Below are 23,457 nucleotides of genomic sequence, written 5' to 3' on the forward strand. Positions count from 1 at the left end.
CTAAGATGAGAGCAGACAGTGTTGTTTGAGTGTTGTATGACATCACTCAGGCAACAACTGGCAAACAATAACAACAACAAAAAAAAAAAACATCAGCCGTTTACTCAAAAATGATGAACATCCTGAAAAGCAACAGTGAACTCATCATGAGGCCATCATTTCCTGATGACTTCCTGTTTAAACCCATGAGTGTGAGGTCGACATATTTCAGCAAAAACATAGAAGAGAAACACTTTGCATCCCACAAATAGGCTATGCATGGCTGTTTCCTGTAAACTTGAAGAGAATGGTAATAACATGAAGCATCCCTCTCTCTTGGACTCATGACCATTACATCATGTCACACTTTGAATGTTATCATCGTCGTTTAGCGTCCGCTTTCCATGCTAGCATGGGTTGGACGATTTGACTGAGGACTGGTGAAACCAGATGGCTACACCAGGCTCCAATCTGATTTGGCAGTTTCTACAGCTGGATGCCCTTCCTAACACCAACCACTCAGAGAGTGTAGTGGGTGCTTTTTACATGCCACCAGCACGAAGGCCAGTCAGGCAGTACTGGCAACGGCCACTCTCAAAATGGTGTATTTTATGTGCCACCCACACAAGAGCCAGTCGATTTCAGTTATGCTTTTGTAATCCAAGAACAGGAGGCAGAGTTACCAAATATCTCATGAAAATACAAGATGAAGAAGCTTTTAGGTTCCTGAGATGCAGCTGTAAATGTCAATTATCTTATTCTTCTATGAAGGACATGACTCAATATAATCAGGAGTTGTCCAAAAGACAAGGCACCACTTCCCCCTCCCACTGCGGCCTGACTGTTGCTAAAACAATATCCAATATCATGTAAAGGCAACACTGCCCTGGAATAAATACACATAGACACTATCCCTAATATTAACACAAGGAATATTGGTGGAACATTCCCATCAAGGTCTTATAAAAGATGTATAGATATAAAAGGGACATCATGCCCAGTTATAGGGATTAGCTGTCCCTGAAGATCTTGATATTTCTTCCAAAATCAGCAAAGAGGATATTTACAGAACCAGCTTTTTTGAAACCAGAAGCTCCTTTATCCTGATTATAAATTCACATTTATACCAGTAATTATCGGTGTAATTGTTTACATTAGTAAATGTGTCAATTTGGAAAAATTAGGATTTCCAGGTGAAGAAAAAGACCAGCTAACACATTCTTCACAGATACAATCTGTGGGTTGATGAAAGTATGCAACACTTTTCTTCAGGTCAGCATGAAACACTTAACATTTAAAAAAAATCTAAATCCTTTCTTTTACGAAGAATTCTAATTGACCAAGGTTCTGCATAGTTTCCGTCTATCAAATTCTGTTCACAAGATATTGGCCAACTTAAGGCTCTGGTCAACACCTGCTCAAAGTTCTGATGGATAGAATTAAAACGATGGTTGTGAAACACACCTCTTAACTGCCAAGCCATAGCTACTCCAAGGTTTGGTGAAAGGCAAAGTCAATGAGTTAACCAAATATCCTCCATAAGAATGACTAAAGCTATAATAACTTTTCCTTAATATGGAACAGAAGCGTTAAGCAGTGATGTGTAGAAACACTGACTTTTTATCATTTCAAATATGCTTGAGGCATATTTGAACCCATAAGAAAGCTAATCACTGTATTTTGTAATGGGAAAAAATTTTTCACTGGAGACAAACTGGTGTAAACACAACTAGTCAGTTTGAAGCGTTCCCTAACCAGACTGATGGATACCTGCATTTCTTTAGCATCAGATACAAGAAAGAGGAATGCTACAAACTGACAAGAGATGGATATCTCTTATTCTATTCCTGTCATTGTACTGCAACTAGTTGTGCTAATCAGTGGCTCACCTTAAATCCAATTTCTGTATTTATTATTCAAACATGTGGTGTACTCTGGTGCCCAGTTTTAGTAGGGGAGATAATCATTTCTTGATCAATCTTGGTAGGATTAGAAATTTTAATTTTATATTGAAGAACAAGGAAGAAGGTGCATAAAATATACATATTTAATTTTCTTTTCTTACTACAAAGATCTGTATTTATCATGTCCTCCGGGAAAGTAGAATAAATTGCTCCTAGCTTTCAGTTTATGAATATATTTGATGTTAGCATCTCAAGTTCTGATTTTCTGTCAGTCTTATACAAACAACATAATACAAATAGTGTTATACAAACAACACAATTTTCACGAGAGTTCTTCCTTTCTTCCTGAGATCAAAGTCACTTCTCAACTACTCACAATATTTTGTGTTTCTCCAATTTTTTATAGAATCTCTTCATTCTACTTTTTCCATGCTTTCTCAAATGACAACCAAGAGATTAGCTTATGGAAGTTTCTAATACCTGCTAATCCCAAGGTCCATTGGCATGCATTAAAAAGAATCTTTCCTGGGTTTGTGTCATTGCCTCAAGAACTATGACAGGGAGAAGAGATTCAGGGCTTTAACTCTAGGAGACACACGTCTGTAAATATACACACACAATTCCTAGTGTTGCTCATGAACCATTTCTCATTCTCCTCTAGAGTACAGAGTCCAAAGTACAGAAGAACTTTGCCAAAAAACCGAGTCAACATGTTCTTTACTAAATACTTTCCAAGCAGTTCCTTACAAGAAGCATCATTATTTGTTTGTCTCTCTCTATCTCTCCGTCCATCTCTGTGTCGACCTGATGTCTGACTTTCTATCTTCTTGACTGCCTATCTGTCTTTCTCTCTGTCTGTCCTACAATATGTGTATATATCATCATCATCATTATCGTTTAACGTCTAATGTCCATGCTGGCATGGGTTAGACAGCTTGACCAGGGCTGGTAAGCTCAGGGGCTGCACCAGACTCTAGTTTAATTTGGCATGGTTTGTATGGCTTCATGTCCTTCCTGATGCCAACCTCTCCAAGAGTGGCTGGTTTTAGGAAGGGCATATATATATTATCTTTTACTTATTTCAATCATTTAGACTGTGGCCATGCTGGGGCACCACTTTGAAGAATTTTAGTCAAATGCATTGACCCCAGGACTTGTCTTTTAAAGCTTGATACTTGTTCTATTAGTTTCTTTTGCCAAACCACTAACTTATGGGGACATAAATACACCAACACCGGTTATCAAGTGGTGGTGGGGAATGCACACACACACACACACACACACGACAGGCTTCTTTCAGTTTCTACCTACTAAATATATACACACACAATGTTTTAACATCCACTTTTCTATACTTGCATAGAATGGAGGAAACTTTATTGAGTCCAGTTTCTCCAGTCATGATGCTCTTCCTGCTGCCAACCCTTGCCTGCTCCCAAGCAAAATAATGTCTCTCCTCATTTATCAAACAATAATCAACCCAGACATACTTTCACAGAAGACTGCAAACTAACAACACTGTTTGTATAAATGGGGATGTTTACAATCAGGTACCTGCCAACTCATTCTTACACACACACACACACACACACACACACACACACACACACACACACACACACACACACACACAACTATATACACATATATATGGGTTTATAGGTTTATGAATGAATCTAGTGCAAATTATGGCAAATTGAAGTTTTTACATAACACAAATAATTGAGACTGAACAAACAATGGGATGCTTGGTGTGTGTGTGTGATTTATTAATGAGATAATAAAGTTTATTTAACAAGAATAAAAGAAAAACACAAGATCCTGCTATCATCACTTTTTATAATTAGTATGGCATGTGCTGCTGCCACCACACACACGCATGCACACACACACACACATACATGCACACACACACACACATACATGCACACACACACACACATGCATGCACACACACACTGACCTTTATTGTTATTACGAACATGAATTTTTAAAAAGTAACAATTATCGTTACAGCTTAATAAGATATCAAAACTGGAAGAATCATTAGCGAAGCTGGACAAAATGTTGAGTGTTATTTCTTCTGATTTCACATTCTGAGTTCAAATGCCATTGCAGTCAACTCTGCATTTCTACATTTCAGGGTCAATTAAACCAAGTACCAATGAAGTACAAGGGCCCATATTAATCAATTAGTACTTTTCTTAAAATCATTGACCTTCTGTCTATTGTAGAAGCAATTATCATTTTTATTTTGGTTTGGCTCAGTTTCAGTCTTGTTCCTGGTAACCAGCTTGTTCCCTTTGTCAAAAGGTTTGCAAGACTCCAGCAGGCTTCAAGAGACACATTCGTGTCCACAGAACATGATTACCACTTTATTTACTGGACCCTCATTTGTCATTAATGATGAGAGAATCCATCATATATACACACACACACACACACATATAAATATATAGTTACATTATTACTGTAAATACACAGAGAGAAAGGCAATGAATTAGCAGAATCATTAATGATTCAGACAAAATGCTGGGCAGCATTTACATTCTGAGTTCAAATGCCACTGATGTTGACTTTGCCTTTTATCTTTATGGGGTCAATAAAATAAAGCCCTGGCCTGATGCCAAAATTTGAAACCATTGTTATCATCATCGTTATTATTATTATTGTAAAAAACACACAAACACACACAAATATAAGTTATTCTTTTGAAGTGTTAATTAAGAAAAAGCATTATGGACAGACAAAATTTGCTAAACATCACTTGGTATGTTTGACAAAACTCAGCTATGGATAATATACATCAAAGTTATTGTCTCCAATAATAATAGAGAGATAAGTAGGTAATTAAACAGATTTAATCAGCTGATTTAAACAGTTGAATTGAAGTTGAATCTTAATGAATGAAATATTGTAAATTGCAGTTTAAATTACTAACATCAATCTGATGTAGACATGTTAATGAATGTATATCAGTTTATGAGTAAAAAGTCAGCAACATTTTGAAACATAAAAGTCATCATATTTGAACAATGTGAACATTTTATTCCACAAAGTAAGTACCATTAGAATCAGCACATTTTTGCCAACGAGTTACAAGTTTATTTATTCCGGTAACATAAAAATCTGGAGTTCTGGAGCTGATGAACTCTTTGAACACACTTTCAGCATCGGTTTGATTTTTTAACTCCTTCTCTCGCAGGAAACCATCAAGGTGCTTGAAAAAGTGGTAGTCGGTTGGAGAAAGGTCTGGGGAATAAGCTGGGTGAGGAAGAACTTCGTAGCCAAGTTCCCTCAACTTCTGGAGCGTCATTAGTGAAACGTGAGGTCGAGCATTGTCATGAAGAATGATTGGTCCTCTTCTGTTGACTAATCTGGGACGGAGGAGCAGCAGCTTTTCATTCATTTTGACAATTTCGTGGCAATATGTTTCTGCAGTAATGGTTTTTCCAGGTTTTAAGAAGTTATAGTGGCTGAGTCCAGCAGCACACTACCAAACAGTCACCATAACCTTCTTTTTGAAGAGCTCGGGTTTAGGGAAGGTTTTTCAGTGCTTCATTTTAGTCCAACCACTGCAAAGAACGTTTTTTATTATTGTACAGAATCCACTTTTCATTGCAAGTTACAATACAGTCGAGAAACGGATTAGTCTGGTTACAGTTTCAGCTGCTTTACATCCTTTTTTTGATGTTGAATAGCAAAATTGCTTGAATATCACACTTTGACAGTTCCATTTCAGTTGATTGTAACAACTGTGAAAAAAATATCAATGTTAATTTATTGATGCATTTGGGTAAGTCTATGTCTGTATTATCAGACAATTGCAAAAAAATGTTTTAAAAAATTCAAAACTCTGCAAGAATCTGGTCTGAATTCTTCATGTTTCAAAATGCTGCTTACTTTTTACTCCACCTGATATATAGTCAGTGTTTTGCACGATTTCAGCCCCTGTGAGCATATATGTATACATTTATGTGCTTTTCCTACAGCATTAGAGCATTTTAGCCCTTATTTCTAGCAATGTAGGTGTCTTGATGCCCTTAGTCGCATTTAGTAACAATTATATTTTTCCTTTATGGTGTCGCATTTGCACATGGTTGTTTATATTAATTCATATACATTCAAGAAAAATAAGAAAATAGAGATGCATCAATTAATAAGTATATTTATTAACTGCAAAAATAAACATGATCTCTAACAGCTGTTTCAATTCATACTCTAAAGATTATAATTGTAATAATTAAATCATTTTATAAAGCAGAATCCAAGATACACTGGTTTAATATATTAAATTTTGAAGAGCGTGTTGCAAGACAGTGTGTGAGAGAGAATCGTGATGTCGTATGAGAGAAATGTGTCCACATGGATGATGGCTCACTTGCACTAAATGAGGCTGCAAATAGAGAGGTTTGGAGATGCCACTATGAAAGGCTGCTTAATAAAGAGAATGAATGGGAGGAAGAGAGTCTGCTGCATGTCAACCCAACAGAGGGACCAGCTATACTAATTGACAGCACCTTGATAGATAAAGCGATCAAGAGTATGAAGACAGGGAAAGCCCCCGGCCCATCAGGAATCACTGCAGAGATGCTCAAAATATCTGGCAGTGTTGGCTATAGCCTAGTCACCTGTATAGTTAATCAGGTGATACATGAAGGAGTCATACCCAATGACTGGTGTAGCAGCACCATAGTCAACTGCTACAAAGGTAAAGGTGACGCTTTAGATACAAATAATTACAGAGGTATCAAGTTGTTGGATCAGGTAATGAAGGTCACCGAGAGGGTCATAGCCCAACAAATCAGGGAGAGAGTCAGTTTAGATGAGATGCAGTTTGGGTTTTGTGCCAGGGAAAAGCACCACTGATGCTATATTTCTGGTAAGACAGCTGCAGGAGAAATACCTAGCCAAAGATAAACCTCTGTACCTGGCTTTCGTTGACATGGAGAAAGCCTTTGACAGGATCCCCCGCTCCCTTATCTGGTGGTCAATGAAGAAACTAGGTATAGATGAGTGGTTAGTAAGAGCTGTGCAAGCCATGTACAGGAATGCTGTCAGTAAGGTAAGGGTTGGCAATGAGTACAGTGAAGAATTCCAGGTAGAGGTAGGGGTCCACCAAGCTTCAGTCCTCAGCCTCCTCCTATTTATCATAGTCCTCCAAGCAATAACACAGGAATTCAAGACGGGATGCCCCTGGGAGCTCCTCTATGCTGATGACCTTGCACTAATTTCTGAGTCACTATCAGAACTAGAGAAGTTTCAGGTGTGGAAACAAGGTTTAGAATCGAAGGGCCTTAGAGTCAACCTAACTAAAATCAAAGTCTTAATAAGTAGGAAGGTAGACAAGACACAAACCCCTTCAGACAGATGGCCCTGCTCGATCTGCAGAAAAGGCATAGATAGAAACGCCATAAGATGTTCCCAGTGTAAGCTATGGACACATAAGAGGTGCAGCAATATCAAAGGAAGGCTAACTAGCAAGATAGTTTTTGTATGTGGCAGATGCTCAGGAGCAATAAACATTGAGAATGTGCAGAAAACAACCTTTGCCACACTCCAGGGAGAAAAACTAAAAGTAGTTGATAGCTTCCGCTACCTAGGTGGCCAAGTTTGTAGCGGGGGAGGGTGCACTGAAAGTGTAGCTGCTAGAATAAGAATAGCCTGGGCAAAGTTCAGAGAGCTCTTACCTCTGCTGGTGACAAAGGGCCTCTCGCTCAGAGTAAAAGGCAGACTGTATGACGCATGTGTACAAACAGCCATGCTACATGGCAGTGAAACTTGGGCCGTGACTGCTGAGGACATGTGTAAGCTCGTAAGAAACGAAACCAGTATGCTCCGATGGAGAGAAAAGTTAGACCTAAGAAGCATCAGTTGTGGTGTGCAAGAGGGACGATTGCACTGGTATGGACATGTGGCAAGAATGGATGAGGATAGCTGTGTGAAAAAGTGCCACACCCTAGCAGTTGAGGGAACTTGTGGAAGAGGTAGACCCAAGAAGACCTGGGATGAGGTGGTGAAGCACGACCTTCGAACTTTAGGCCTCACCGAGGCAATGACCAGTGACAGGGACCTTTGGAAATATGCAGTATCTGAGAAGACCCGGCAAGGCAAGTCAGAGCATAATCTGTGATCTCTGCCAGAAGTATAGCCTGCTCATTAATTCGTATCTTTACTTCATTGGACACTAAAAGCCCTGCTTGTGAAGACCTATTGAGGCAAGTGAATTTGGAATTTGGAATTTGAAATCTGAAATCGAAATCAAACCAAATTCAACGACTGGCACCCATGCCAACCTCTCCTTCATTGACCACTAAGCTCTGCTTGTGAAGACCTGTTGGGGCAAGTGAAGTCATAATTGAACCATACTCGATGACTGGCACCTGCGCCAGTTGAACACTAACAGCACTGTCCGAGCGTGTTCATTGCCAGAGCAGCTGTCTGGCTTCCGTGCTAGTGGCCCGTAAATAGCATCATTTGAGCGTAATCGTTACCTGTGTTGCCTTCTAGCACTTGTGCTGGTGGCACGTTAGAAAATCATTCGTGCGAGGTCGTTGCCAGTGCCGCTGGACTGGCTCCCGTGCAGTACCATGTGACTGGCCCTCGTGCCGGTGGCATGTAAAAGCACCCACTACACTCTATACTTCTATTCTAGCCTTTTGACTTTCTCCTTTTCTCTCTCTCTCTTCTGCCTGCTGCTGTCACATGGCCTGTGGCCAGCTCTTTCCCTTTCTCACACTGGTCCTATAACTGACCAGTCACAAATTCTCTGTCTCTCCATTCTCCTCCCTTTAGGATACCTTCTAAGTTTTATTCACTATTCTTGTCCATTGTCCTAAATCACACACTGTGTTGTTTTACTTTGTCTTGTTTGCTCTCGGCCCTGAATTCTCCACAAAAAAAATTTTTTGTGGGCACCACCAATATGGGAAGCCCTCAGTCTTATCATTAATTGTATGAAACTGAGTTGATAACTGGTTGATAACTGATGAAGAATTAGGGATCTTCTGCGTTTGTCTCCCGTCTGGTTGTACACTCAGTGTATATTATGTCATTTGTTTATTTACCATACATTTTTTCATTTATTATGTATATATATACATGTATGTATGTAGATATATATGTAAATATATATGTATATATATATATATATATATATATATATATATATATATATATATATATATATATATATATATATACATATATATATATATATATATATATATATATATATATATATATGCACACATGTTCTTACATACAATGCATATATATATATACATACATACATATATATGTGTATGTGTGTGTGTGTATATATATATATATATATATATATATATATGACAAATGTGGTAAATAATTCCCTGATGCAGATAGCTTAATTAGATATAAATAAATTGAAGCAGGAGAGAAGCCATATGATTGTGATTTCTGTGGTGAATCAATCTCCCTTGCAAATACCTTAATAATACATGGAGAAGAAGCCCTATATCACTGTGATATCTGTGAGAAACTGTTTTCACAAAATTGTGCATTAATTAAACACAACCATATTAATACAAGAAACAAACCATGTCTTTATCTATCTATCTATCTATCTATCTATCTATCTATCTATCTATCTACCTACCTACATATATACACACACATATAATGTTATAATAAAACCACAAATATTGTTAAATACAACTACCCAGGGCTTCCTGGTTGAAATAGTAATTTACTTCACCATTTTTCAAGCTGAGAAGAAGACTGTTTGTCAGTTTGTCTGTTGAGCAGATGAGGTTTAAATAAGGGATGCTGATAAAGAACTTGAGAACCTCCAATGAATACATCAATTCCCAGAATGAGATTATTTTCTGCATTTCAACCGATACATCTTATCGGAATTTAAAAATAGACCACCAGACACTTTGTAAACTCTCAGCATCTTGTTTACATCTGTCTGACATATAATTATTGTAACATTGATTATCGCCCTTGTATTTTTCTTTTGTCTTCTTCATTATCTGCATCTCTTGCTTAAACGTTATCTGCCTAAAAGACAACCAACGAACGATCTTCTCAGCTTCATAAATAGTGAATGAATTATTATTTCAACCAGGAAACCCTGGGTGGGTGTATTTAGCAAGATTTCTGATTTTATTATAACGTTATCTTTACTCTCTTGGCTGATCAAGTGTTCTTCTACTTGTTGAAACCTTACCACATAAGATATATATATATCATCATCATCATCATCGTTTATGTATGTATATATATATGTATATATATATAAATAATATATATATGCATACATATACGTATGTACATACATAAATATGTATATAGGTATGCATATATGGTACAGGACATCATAAAATGTAAACAACATGAAAAACGAAAATGTACTGAACATTCCCTTCAAAATATCTGTCAAGGGTAAGCATAACAGGCCAGATATTGTTGTTTGGGACTGACAAGAAAAAGTATGTACCCCGTCATAGAGGTCTGTTGTTCTGCTGATGTGGATGTCTCTTTGAAAATCAAAGTGAAAGAGAATAGCTATGGACACTTGTTTTGAAACCTTTAGCTTCAAATATCAAGAATACAAATTCATATTTATACCAACACTGATTGGAGTAATTGGTTTTGTCAGTAAATGCCTAAGTGACAATCTGGACAAGCTAGGGTTTCAACATTATAAATACAAGCTGTAAGTGGAATAGTAAAAATATTGAAGACTTTTCTCAAGTTTAAAATGTGACATTATTCTTGTTACCTTCATTCCAATGATGAAGCTTTGTATCTTCCTTAGAAACCAGCTCCTTCCTCAAATGAAGAATCTAAATGATAAAAAAAAAACAGAAGAAAACATACATATATATTAACATACGTACATACATGCAATACCAGGCAATGGCAATCAAGGTTTTACAAGTGATAATATGTACATGTTTAGTCCAGGTGTAAAAGATGGGTTATAACAAATATTCTGCTCAACACCACGGATTTGCTAGTTAGTTGTTTGATCTTAACTGGTTGAGTATGTCCCTTAGTGGTTGATGATATAAGCATCTCTGCTTACAAGCAGGAGTAGTGGGGGAGCATCATAGTAACATGGTGAGAAGGATTCTTCGTGGCTTGAATAATTCCCCACTGAAAACATGGGTGTTTCACATTCCATATTCAAGAAATTTTCTTCAGATTAAGTAGCCCCTCTCTGAATACGAAAGAGGCTACTTGACTTGAAGAAAACTCTAATTCTGTCCCACTTGCAAGGTCATGTACTGTTTATCTTGATATAAGATCACCATGTTGTCCAGATATAGTTGTGATGCCTGGTGTATGCTTATCAGGCAGGTAGTCACGATGGATATGTTGGGTTCCATATATTTGTACCTCAGCATCACTTTGATGGTGTCTGCTGGTCTCTCACATAATATGTATGTATATATGAACATATTTTGAGCCTTAGTATTAACATCCAGTGTTGTGCTGCTTGTTATTATGTCTATAGAACACATTGGTACTGTTGTTTCTTCATTTTATTCTAAAAATTTCATTGTGGAAGACAACCCTACAACATTTGTTTGATGAATGTTGCATCAGATAATAATTGTTAAATAAACTATCAGAGTTAAATAGAGCAACCACCGTTTAATGTAAGCAAGGCATGATCCAATGAATTTTTCAGATATTTAAAAATTCGTTGTTGCAGTTTCTGACATTAAAGGATAACTGTTCAGCATTTGAAATGTCACACACCCCATCACATATAATAGGAGGGTGGGTGGGAATTGGTAACTATGCTTTTAAGTTCTGAGAGTAAAATTCTTTGAATGTCTGAACAAGACGTTTTTCCTGTTCATATGACATATCATGCCCAAAGTACTTCTACTCTGTCAACAGCTGGCTTCAACCTTTGACTGGCCTTATCCAAATTATACAGCTACATATTTGAAGACATACTGTCATTTCCTCTAATTACCAAATAATGTTGTTGTTGTTATAAGTAAGTCGTTGTCAAAGTGACATCATCACTCTTACTAAGTGACAAAACCTTTTCTTTTTTTTCATGCCAGTTGTAAAAATCATTTTTTTTTTTTTTATCCTTTTACTTGTTTCAGTCATTTGACTGTGGCCATGCTGGAGCACTGCCTTTAGTCGAAGAAATTGACCTCAGGACTGATTCTTTGTAAGCCTAGTACTTATTCTATCAGTCTCTTTTGCCGACTTGCTAAGTTATGGAGACATAAACACACCAACATCGGTTGTCAAGTGATAGTGGAGGGCACACAGATACACACAAACATATTCATATACATATATATATATATATATATATATATATATATATATATATCATCGTAAATATACAGGGATTAGCATTGAGTTGCTTCTCCAACACTGAAAATTTAGAAATAGCAGTCAAAAAACTACTGATTCTAAACTACAAATTTTTCTCTAAATGGATGGCGTATTCTTGTATATATATATATATATATATATGTATATATGTATATAAACAGACATGCAGGAAGTAAATAGACTCTTTTAATTTTTAAAATTTCTGATCTAAGTATCTTAATATGTTTTCAGCCATGTAGAATTTACAATGTAATTATTCTTTTTCATTCCAGATGCCATTATATTAAACATTTGCGAAGAGAAACCATGCCATGCACAAAAAATTCAGCACAACTGTCAGATTTTCAAAGAGGTCATATTGTTGTGCAATCTGATGCTGGTCTTAGCCAGCGAAAAATTGCCGAAAATCTTCAAATTCCTCTTGTTACTGTTAATAGAATTATAGTGCAATTCAAAAGCCAAGGAAAAGAATCAACAGATTCTCATCCCGGCCGACCTTGGCCCTCAGAAAGGAAGCTTCACTGCTTGAAGAGAATTGTGGAAAACAGACCCCGTTTGAAGGCTTCTGACATTGCAAAACAGCTAGAAGTTAGTCCAAGAATGTGTGCTACATATCTGCATAAGCTTGGGTATTATGGACGAGCAGCTAGAAGAAAACCTCTCCTTCAACCAATTAATATCAAATAAAAGATTTTGAAAATTAAAGGTGTCTATTTACTTCCTGCACGTCTGTGTGTGTGTATATATATATATATATATATATATATATATATATGATGGGCTTCTTTCAGTTGCCGTCTACCAAATGTGGTAACTATTTTTCATTCAACATCCTCCTCCATCCTTGATCATAACCTGTTTCCCCATTTACAGGATTTCCTTCCTTCCTTCCTTTCTGATGTATGAGTTTTATTGAACATGCATATTGTCAGGGGACATAACTAGATTCCTACAGGACTGGGTCATGGCCACAAGATGGTCATTTGGCCTTTACTAGTCTGAGCAGATTTCACCTTCTCAATGCTGTATGGTTATTCTAGAGACTGATTGACTGGGAGTTTGCCCTTCACTGAGACACACCTTGATGATCTACTTGTTAGAACAAGCTCAACCAAAGATGAATAATGAATGCCTTCACTTCCTCCTCCAGCCACTTACCTTTTATTGTATAGTGTCATTAACACCAGTAAGCTCCTGTTTGGTGTGTCCTTGCTTGACCATGTGGCAGTCAAAGGTAGAGCTTGTCTAGTGGCCATCCGATATTTTGCTGCACCTATATTATTGCCTAAGTTAAAAGAATTTCTTGGTTGGCCTGAAGGAGAGTCAAGACTTGAACCTTGATCCCTGTAAGGGCCCTAAATATTGATCAATCAATCGGATATTTGAGACACACAAGCTTCTCTTGAGTTGTAAGGAAACATAGATTTCAAAACTATATTTTTTTGAAACTGACGTGTACAAATATATATATATATATATGATGATGATAAATATATATTGGGCTGAGGAATAATTCATGAGTGTTTTTTTTTTAAATTTATTTTAAATAACAAAACTGCAACAAATTAATCAATAATATACTCTCCGTTGTTATTTATGACTTCCTCCCATCATTCAATAAGTTTTTTTGATGCCTCAGGGATAGAAATCTCCTGGTCTTGACTCAAAGAATTCGTCCAACCAAGCCCTCAATTCCACGTCATTATTGAACAATACACTGCACAAAGCATTTGAAAGAGATGAAAATCTGATGAGACCAAATCTAGAGAGTATGGAGGACGAGGTAGCACTTCCCATTTCAGTTCTTGAATCATGGGCTTGGTCATATTTTGACGATGTGAGGATGGATGTTGTCGTGTTGCAGAAGAATGCCATTTTTCCCATTTGGTCTTTTTTGCTGAATTGCTTCATTGAATTGGTGCAGCTGTTGAATGTAGAACTCCACATTGAGTGTTTGGTTGTGCTCAAGCTGTTTATAATGAATTAGGCCTTCCCAGCTCCCACCATTCTCACAACATGGTCTTCCAAGGATGAAGGTCTGTTTTGGTCACGGACTCACTTGTTTGTCGGGACTGAGCCATTCTTTTCACTGCTTCATATTGACATCACGGCACCATTTTCCATCACCAGGGACAATGCTGTAAAGAAAACATTGTTTGTGACTATATGTTGAGCGTTGTTGAGCGAGCAAACTGACAGCGATTGTGGAGCATTGATTTTTGTTGTTTTCACTCAAAGTGAGTGGCACTCAAGCGCCGAGTTTCTTAACCTTGCCCATTGAGTGTGAAGGTGGTTCACCAAAGTTTTTTTATAACAATCCTTCTGCCCCACCAATTCTCTGGTTGTTTGACATGAATTTTTGTGAAGAAGTTGATTCAATCGCTCTTCATCAAACTCAATTGGTCAACTGGTGTATGATCCGCCCCTGAGATCAAAATTCCCAATTTTTGAAGTGCAAAAACCAACGGTGGGCAGTACTTTGAGGCATTCCTCCTTCTCCAAACACAACACAAATCTCACGAACAGCTTCAGCAGCCTTAACACCTCGATTAAATGCAAAAAGTAAATGGTGTTGAAAACGTTCAGTTTTGTCTACTTGACATTCCATTTTAATGATCTGAAAATACACAAAAATCAATAAAATTTAAAAATCAAAACACACATTATCCTGTAGAGCAAAAAATTCTCTTTTAAATAACATAAGATATTTTGCCAATGCATTTTATTTCTGCATGCTTTTTCAAATTTGAGAAAAACGCTCATGAATTATTCCTCATCCCAATACATATTTGTAAATTATGTTATGGTTTTGTAAACAGCAATTTAGTGCAACAAACTGATAAGAATTGAATGCTGACTCTCTTGTTTATGAAACAAACATGTCCGTATATTCATGGCAAGACACTTGCAGCTTTCTTCTACCAAATTAAGAAAGATATCGAGCATGTTTAGAAAACAAGCAATGTAAGGACCCCTCTGAGTGAGATTTTGTTGATTTTAAGGTCTCTAACTGATGTCAGCTAATGTGTTGTGTTAAGATATTGTTCTAATTTAAAATATATGTATGTATGTATGGTTATATATATATATATATATATATATATATATATATATTTATGTCATTATCATCATCATTTAACATCCACTTTCCATACTGGCATAGGATGGACAATGCCAGCATGGACAGTGGATGCTAAATGATTGATCATCATCATTTAATGTCTGCTGGCTATGCTGGAATTGGTCAGGCACTTTGACCATGGCTGGCAAGCAGGAGAGCTACACTAGGCCCCAGTCTGATTTGGCATTGTTTTGCTATGTCTGGATGCCCTTCCTTACACCAACCACTCCAAGTGTCTGATGAGTGTTTTATGTGCCACCAACATGGGTGCCATTTGCATGACACCAGTATCTGCCACAACTGCAATTTTACTTGACTTGATGGGTCTTCTTCTCAAGCACGACACAATGCCAAAGGTCTTGGTCATTTGTCATTGTCTCAATGAGATCCAACACTCGAAATGTTCTTTCATGCACCACCGGCATCAGCCTCTGTGAGGCCCAATGCCATTTACATGACACTAGCATTGGCCATGACTACGACTTCATTTGTCTTGATGGGTCTTCTCAAGCACAGCACATCGCCAAAGGTCTTGGTCACCACTCATTGCCTCTGTGAGGCCCAACATTCAAAGATCATTCTTCACCACCTCGTCCCATGTCTTCCTGGGTCTACCTCTACCACAGGTTCCCTCCACAGTTAGAGATCAGCACTTCTTTACGCAGCTGTTCTCGTCCATATGCATCCCATGACCATACCAATGCAGTTGTCTCTCTGGCACATCATATCTGATGCTTCTTATGCCAAACTTTTCTCTCAAGATGCTTACATTGACATTGCACATCCAGCGAAGCATGCTAGCTTCATCTCTTTCAAGCCTACACATGTCCTCAGCAGTCACAGCCCATATTTCACTGTTGTGTAGCATAGCTGTTTGCACACAGGCATCATACAATCTGTCTTTCACTCTGAAGGAGAGGCCCTTTGTTAGCAACAGAGGTAAGATCTCTCTGAACTTTGCTCAGCTTATTCTTACTCTTACAGTTATGCTCTCAGAGCATCCACCTCCTCTACTAACTTGGTCACCTAGATAACAGAAGCTATCACCTACCTCTAGTTCACCCACCTGGCAATTGGTGGGGTTTATTTTCTGTACATCTTCAGTGTTTATTGCCTCTGTGCATCTGCCACACACAAAAACTGTTTTTCCAGTTAACCTTCCTCTGATATTGCTCCACCTCTTATGAGTCCATAGCTTGCACCAGGTACATCTTATGGAGTTTCTATCAATGCCTGTCCTACAGATTGAAGGGGGCCATCTACCTGAAGGTATTTGTGATTTTTCTGCTCTCCAACTTACTAAGACTTTGGTTTTTGCTAGATTAACTCTAAAGTCCTTTGATTCTAGACCTTGCCTCCATGCCTGAAATTTCTTCTCTAGAACCCTAACCCTAACCCTAACCCTAACCCTAACCCTAACCCTAACCCTAACCCTAACCCATGAGGACAAAGTCATCAGCATAGAGGAGCTCCCAGGGACAGCCTGTCTTGTATTTCTCTATTATTGCCTGGAGGACTATGATGAACAAGATGGGGATGCTACAGGACTGTTACTTGTCTCATGGTTAAATACATTACTTAGCTGGACAACTTCTTGTGTAGGAGTGACACAAATGTCTTTCATTTGTTTAACAACTTTATGTATGTATGTGTGTGTATGTATATGTGTGTGTACGTATGTGTGTGTGTATGTATGTATGTGTGTGTGTATGTATGTATGTATGTTTATATATGTGTGTGTGTGAGTAAGTGTTTGTATTAATGCTAGTAACTGATGTTGGCTGGCAACTTTCAGTGAAAGGAATTATTCAGTCCTGAAACTGTTTGGTCCTCTGTTTTATTGATCTCAGAGGGACGAAAGCTGAAGTTGGCTCTGGTTGGAACTGAACTCAGAATGTAAAGAAGCGGAATGATAATGCTATAATGAATGCTAATAATAAAGGCTAATTATAAACGATTGCCATTAGTGAATAATGAATAGTTTAAGACGTTCTAAAAATATAATTTCAAGAAAGAAGAGAAAATATTCTTTAAAAGAATTAGAGAGAAATTTAGAAAATAAAAAAAAAAAATTAGAATTTTGGAGGTGAAAATGTTCTGAGTTCAAAAGGAAGGTCACACATTTCTTTGAAGGAAAAAAATATAACAACAGAAGTTTAATTTGTAAGTAATTACTGATCAAACTATATTTAATTAGTAATTAGCTATGGGAAGCACTTAACTTAATTGGAAGGGATGTAATCTTCATTATTAAGAGTTAATTTTATTTTATTTTAGCATTTATTTGTTTCTATTTAGTGATTTTGTTAAAGAGCCCAAAGTAATGAATAATGAATTACATTTGTTGCTGTCTAAGCCAGAGGTTCGAGTCCTGCTACAGGACTGTTACTTGTCTCGGGGTTAAACTTAGCTGGACAACTTCTTGTGTAGGAGTGACACAAGTCTCTTTCATTTATTTAACAACTTTAATTACTGAGAATAGGAAGTAATTGCATCTAATCTGTGGTTCCTGCAAATTACTGACGACGTTGACTTTGCCTTTCATTTTTCTGGGGTTGTTAGTGAAAGTACCAGTAATATATTCGGGTAATTCAATTTGTTTCACATTTGCCCCACAAATTTATAACTCTGTACAATATAAGAAGTAATTGTCATTAATATTGTAATTATTATTTAAATGTAATGATTACAAAATCTGGTTGAGCACCAGTCAAGACAGACAAGAATTGTAATACTCAGTTTCACATCTCTAGGTTATGAGTTCAACTCTCACTAAGGTTAACTTTGCTTTTTATCCTTCATGAATTGGTAAAATAAATAACAATCAAGAACCAATGGTGATCCAATCAATTATGTTGTTTTGCAAAATGTCTGGCCTTTCATCCGTCCCCTGCCTCCTCCTTTTTATATAAATATTATTGGAAATGTTATTACTATTGTTAATACTGAGTTCTAGAAGTGCTGTGTGTCCCATCCACACTTAACAAGAAAACCACAACAAACCAAACTATGTCTCTACATCTTTTCTCTTCCTCATATTTCCACTTCATACATTACGCTTACCTCCCACTCCCCAATCCTGTCCACTTGGCCCTGTACCACTGCATCATTGCTCTCCGCCCCACCCCCACCCGACCTGTGTGTTCTACCCACATGCCCTGTCTCACTCTACTATCTATCTGCTAGCCCCCAATCTGTGTATTCCACCCACATGTAACACCTTCATACGCTATGCCTAGCTCTCACTCCCCAGTCCTGTCCCCACACCTCTGCTCCTTTGTATCATTGCTATCCAGTAGCCCCCCACCTCCAACTCTATACATCCCCAGGTCTTTCACCACTTGCTCGCACTCTTTAATCACACCCTCTTCGCAATATCCTGCCACTCATATTATAGCATTTGAACCTCAAGGGTATGCCCTGGCACTTGCCACCATCTATATCTCTCTCTTCCTTTACCCAACCATCCCATTTATATTCTGACCCCTGTCCCTTATCAGTATGCCAGGCACTTTGTCACCTTCTCTATCCTGCTGTCTCCCACTTTCTCTCCTCCTGCACTTCCCTCAGGTTGGGTAACCATGTATCTCTTTTGCGGAAGTACACCTGTTTCTGTCCTCATTCCTGATCTCTCTCTCTCTGGCCAGGTAACCTTGAACTTCCTCTACAGCAAGACACCTGTTTCTGTCTCACTATAACCTTTCCATCATCCAACACAAAATTGCCTCCTCTCCTCTTCAAAGTTTTCTTCTTGCAAGTACTTGGTGACCCTGTCAGTGCAGGTGTCACTTAAAAGCATCCAGTCCATACTGTAAAGTGGTTGGTGTTTGGAAGGGCATCCAGCTGTAAAAACCTTACCAAAACTGACCTCACCTGTACTTGTGCCACATAAAAATCAGTACTCACCTCCCTTGTGTCATGAAAAAAAGCACTAAGTCCACTCTGCTGAGTGGCTGGTGTTAGGAAGGGCATCCAGCTGTAAAAATCCTGCCAAAACAATCACAGAAATCAGGTGCAGGCTAGCACGGAAGGCAGACGTTAAACAATGATGATATATATATAAAATTATAATTTAGAGTACCTATGAAATACAGCCACGCTGAAAATAGCAGCCAAATCTTGACTCTAAACCACAATAAAATGTTCATATAGCACACAGGAGAGAAGACGAAGAAAACAAAATAAACTAGCAAAAATTACTGGATAATTTTAAATAATTGTTACCTTTCATGGTTTTCATTCCCATGCTGGCCACTTGATTTGAATATCGATCTTATCCTTATATATATATATATATATATATATATATATATATATATATATATATATGTATGTATATATATATATACACACATACATACACATATATGTAGATGTATGTATATAAATAATATTGTATAAGGTCTCCAACCTTTATAATTGTAAATGTGTTTTTACTTCACATTCCTCATTAACAAAAATATGGAAGAAACGTAACACCTAGGATATATTCCATATTTTTGTGCATCTCTCCAAGCTCTTGTGGCTAATTATGAAAATATTATTATTATAATTATCATTATTATTATTGTTGTTGTTGGTGTTGTTTACTGTTTCTCAGAGATCCTGCAAAGACATATAAAAAAAAGAACAAAACAAAAAATGGATTTACCACTTTTAATTGCTGAAAATAAATTTCTTTTATTGTTTTTCAATCTCAACAACTGACAAGAAGGATTTCGGATTCTTTAAGCTCCTCTATAATTTATTGCAATGGGAAAAGATTTATTTTTATTTACTTCTCTTTTTCATTGTGCCTGTTTCTGCCAGGCAGTCTTTTTCAAAGGGTTGTAGGAAAAGGTAAGTTTTACAATAGTGGTAGCAACATTGAATAAAATAATAAATATTTCTGCTACTCTCCAATATTTCAAACCCAACATTAAATTCAAACCCAACATCAAATTTGGAAATTAAACTAACAAAAAGACATTCAAACACAAGCATTTATAGGTCAACCTTAAAAGTGAAAAATGAAACCGGGCTGAAAAAAGCCAACCAAAATGAGAAAAAAGATTAAAATCATTGGTAGCGGCTGAACCACATCAAATCATCATGTTTTGGTAATGTTGTGGGAAACAAGGAGTTTGTTTTGTGAGAAATAGGGTTTTTGTTGTTGGAAATAGGGAGTTTGTTGATGTGAGTGAGAGCCAGAAAAAAAAATTCCCAGAAAATAGGAATGTGGTTCGTTGAGAAAGACAAGATTTCCATAATTGAGGATGAGGCAGCACTTCCCATTTGTGTAGTCATCCACTCTAGTATTATTCCTCTATTAAGGCAATCCTGAAGTTGTTCCCCCAGCCTCCCATGTGAACTAATAAATTTCTTTAGCCAGTACCCTTGAACTAAATCTACTCCTGGGCCCTCCCTATTCGGCATTTTTCCTAACACTTTACTCATTAAAGCACTAATTAATCTTTGATCTGGCTGCTTCTCACTCACTATTTCTTCCCTCACTTTCTTCAACCACACTGCATCTCCATTATGATTGACTGACTTATCCCAAATATTACTCCAGAAATTTCTAGTTCCTTCTGCATTAGGTATCTCATCTCCAGTTCTTTCTCCTCCACTATTTATTTGGTTATAAAATCTTCTGTGGTCTGTCTCAAATAATCTATTCTATTGTTACTGATTTATTCTTATCTGACATCTGGAAAGCTTCCCTGCTACTGCTATGATACACTGTTTCAACTCTCCCATGACTGTCCCAAATTCTTTCTCTTTGATTATTATTATTATTATTATTATTATTATTATTATTATTATTATTATTATTATTATTGTTATTATTAAATGAAAACTCCCAGCTTATGTTGTTGGGTCTGATGGAAAGTGTCAGCTGTCCACAGCCAGCAGACTAAGGTGACACTTCTTTTACTGGTCATGCTTCAAGAATCCCGCAAAGAATTCTTGCATTTCCAAGCAATGTTGATTTTTCTAGGTGTTCTACCTTCACACATGCACCAATCTTTTTCAGCCATGTTGGTCCACTGGGCTGCTCCAATATTAACACTCCATAACCATCATGTTTATTTGTTTACTCCACTTACGTCTTGAAGCATGGTTAGCAGTTGCTGGATTATGACCAGGCCCACCCTGCTGCACAGTGGGGCACCTGCCATGTGTGGCACCTGTCACGTGTGGCACCTGCCACATGTGGCACCATCACCATTGGTTCCAGTCTCATTCACACCATTATCAATATCTATTGTGCTTGGCATTATAATTATAATTATTATTATTATTATTATTATTATTATTATTATTATTATTATTAGCATTATTATTGTTATTGATGCTGTTCCCTTGGGCTTTGCAATATTTGGCAACATTTTTGTGGATAAAACATAGCTCAAAACACTTCAATTTGAAAGATAAAAGAAACAATTCTCTTCATTCCAGTTTAAGAAGACTTTGTGAATGATGAGTGCCAAACTTTTTGTCGAACATTTTATATTAAAAATTAATAGAAATAAAGTCTCAGGGGAATACATTAAATAACTGTTTATTTAAAGATTACTATTAATAAAGTAATTGGTAAGAGAGGTTTAGTCCAAAATAGGGAAGTGTGTGGCCCAGAGAGCACAACACTTCACTTCTTTCATTAGCCACAAGGACCCATACAAAGACCCATACAGGACAAATCAAGTGTGGATTTACTTCATCATCATCATCAACATCATCAACATCATCATCATTTACCGTCCATTGTCTATACTGGCATGGATTGGACAGTTTGACCAGAGCTGACAAGCTGGAAGGCTGCACCAGATTTCAATCTGATTTGGCACATTTTTCTATGGTTGGATGCCCTTCCTAAACACTAGCCACTCTGAGAGTGTAATGGGTGCCATTTACGTGCCACCAGCATTTAAGTGCCATTTGCATGGCACCGGTATCTGCCATGAATTGTAAATAATAAATGGATTTAGAGGTAAAAAACAAAACAATAGAAAATATAAAGAAAAGTTAAAATATTTACTACAGGAGTTGAATCTGGCCATCCATGACTCTCACTACTGTCTGTTTTGACTACTTTTAGCAAATTTATGATATTACTTTTTTTTAGTGAGTCTTTGTTATTTATTGATACATTGTTGGTCTGGTTTCTCATTAGCAATCAATCGTTTTAATAAGCAATCCATTCATCTCTGATCTCTTCTTCTTCCACAATCAAAACAATATTCTTTTTGCCCCAAATCAGGTTCCTGTTACTGGTTTCCAAAACCATAAAACTTTGGTAATCCCAAAAGCAAGCACTTCTTCATCACAGACTTCTAATCATCATTGTTTAATGTTCACCTTCCATGCTGACATGGAAGGAATGGTTTGACAGGAAGAGGCCAGGCAGAAGCCTGCACCAGACTTCTGTGACTGTTTTGGCAGGATTCTTACAGCTGGATGCCCTTCCTAACACCAACCACTCAGCAAAGTGGACTCAGTGCTTTTTATGTGGCACAAGTACAGGTGAAGAGGTCAGTTTTGACCTGGGGTGTTTTTCGATGTTGTTGTTGTTGTTATTATTATTATTATTATTATTATCATTATTATTATTATTATTATTATTATTATTATTATTATTATTATCATTCGTTCCCCCACCACCGTTCCCCCGCCGCCGCCACAGCCGCCGCCGCCACAGCCGCCGCCGCCACAGCCGCCGCCGCCACAGCCGCCGCCGCCACAGCCGCCGCCGCCACAGCCGCCGCCGCCACAGCCGCCGCCGCCACAGCCGCCGCCGCCACAGCCGCCGCCGCCACAGCCGCCGCCGCCACAGCCGCCGCCGCCACAGCCGCCGCCGCCACAGCCGCCGCCGCCACAGCCGCCGCCGCCACAGCCGCCGCCGCCACAGCCGCCGCCGCCACAGCCGCCGCCGCCACAGCCGCCGCCGCCACAGCCGCCGCCGCCACAGCCGCCGCCGCCACAGCCGCCGCCGCCACAGCCGCCGCCGCCACAGCCGCCGCCGCCACAGCCGCCGCCGCCACAGCCGCCACAGCCGCCGCCGCTACCACCACCACCACCGCCACCTCCACTGCTGCCTCCTCCACCACCTTCGCC

The 23,457-nt window shown here is 38.1% G+C and overlaps 1 long non-coding RNA gene across 2 annotated transcripts in view; it reads left to right on the top strand.

Moving 5' to 3' along the window:
• The window catches only part of LOC128248922 (uncharacterized), a 29,819-nt gene extending 17,006 nt beyond the window's left edge, over positions 1-12,813 (top strand). The window contains exon 2 of one of the 2 annotated variants that reach the window (XR_016243463.1): positions 12,512-12,813. This is a non-coding gene — a long non-coding RNA (uncharacterized LOC128248922). The remainder of the gene's footprint in view (positions 1-12,511) is intronic. The other variant, XR_016243464.1, reaches the window with a different exon arrangement.
• Positions 12,814-23,457: the final 10,644 nt, after the last annotated feature.

This window comes from Octopus bimaculoides, chromosome 10 (genome assembly GCF_046866305.1).
Source record: "Octopus bimaculoides isolate indiv1 chromosome 10, ASM4686630v1, whole genome shotgun sequence".
NCBI classification, from domain to species: Eukaryota; Metazoa; Mollusca; class Cephalopoda; order Octopoda; family Octopodidae; genus Octopus; species Octopus bimaculoides.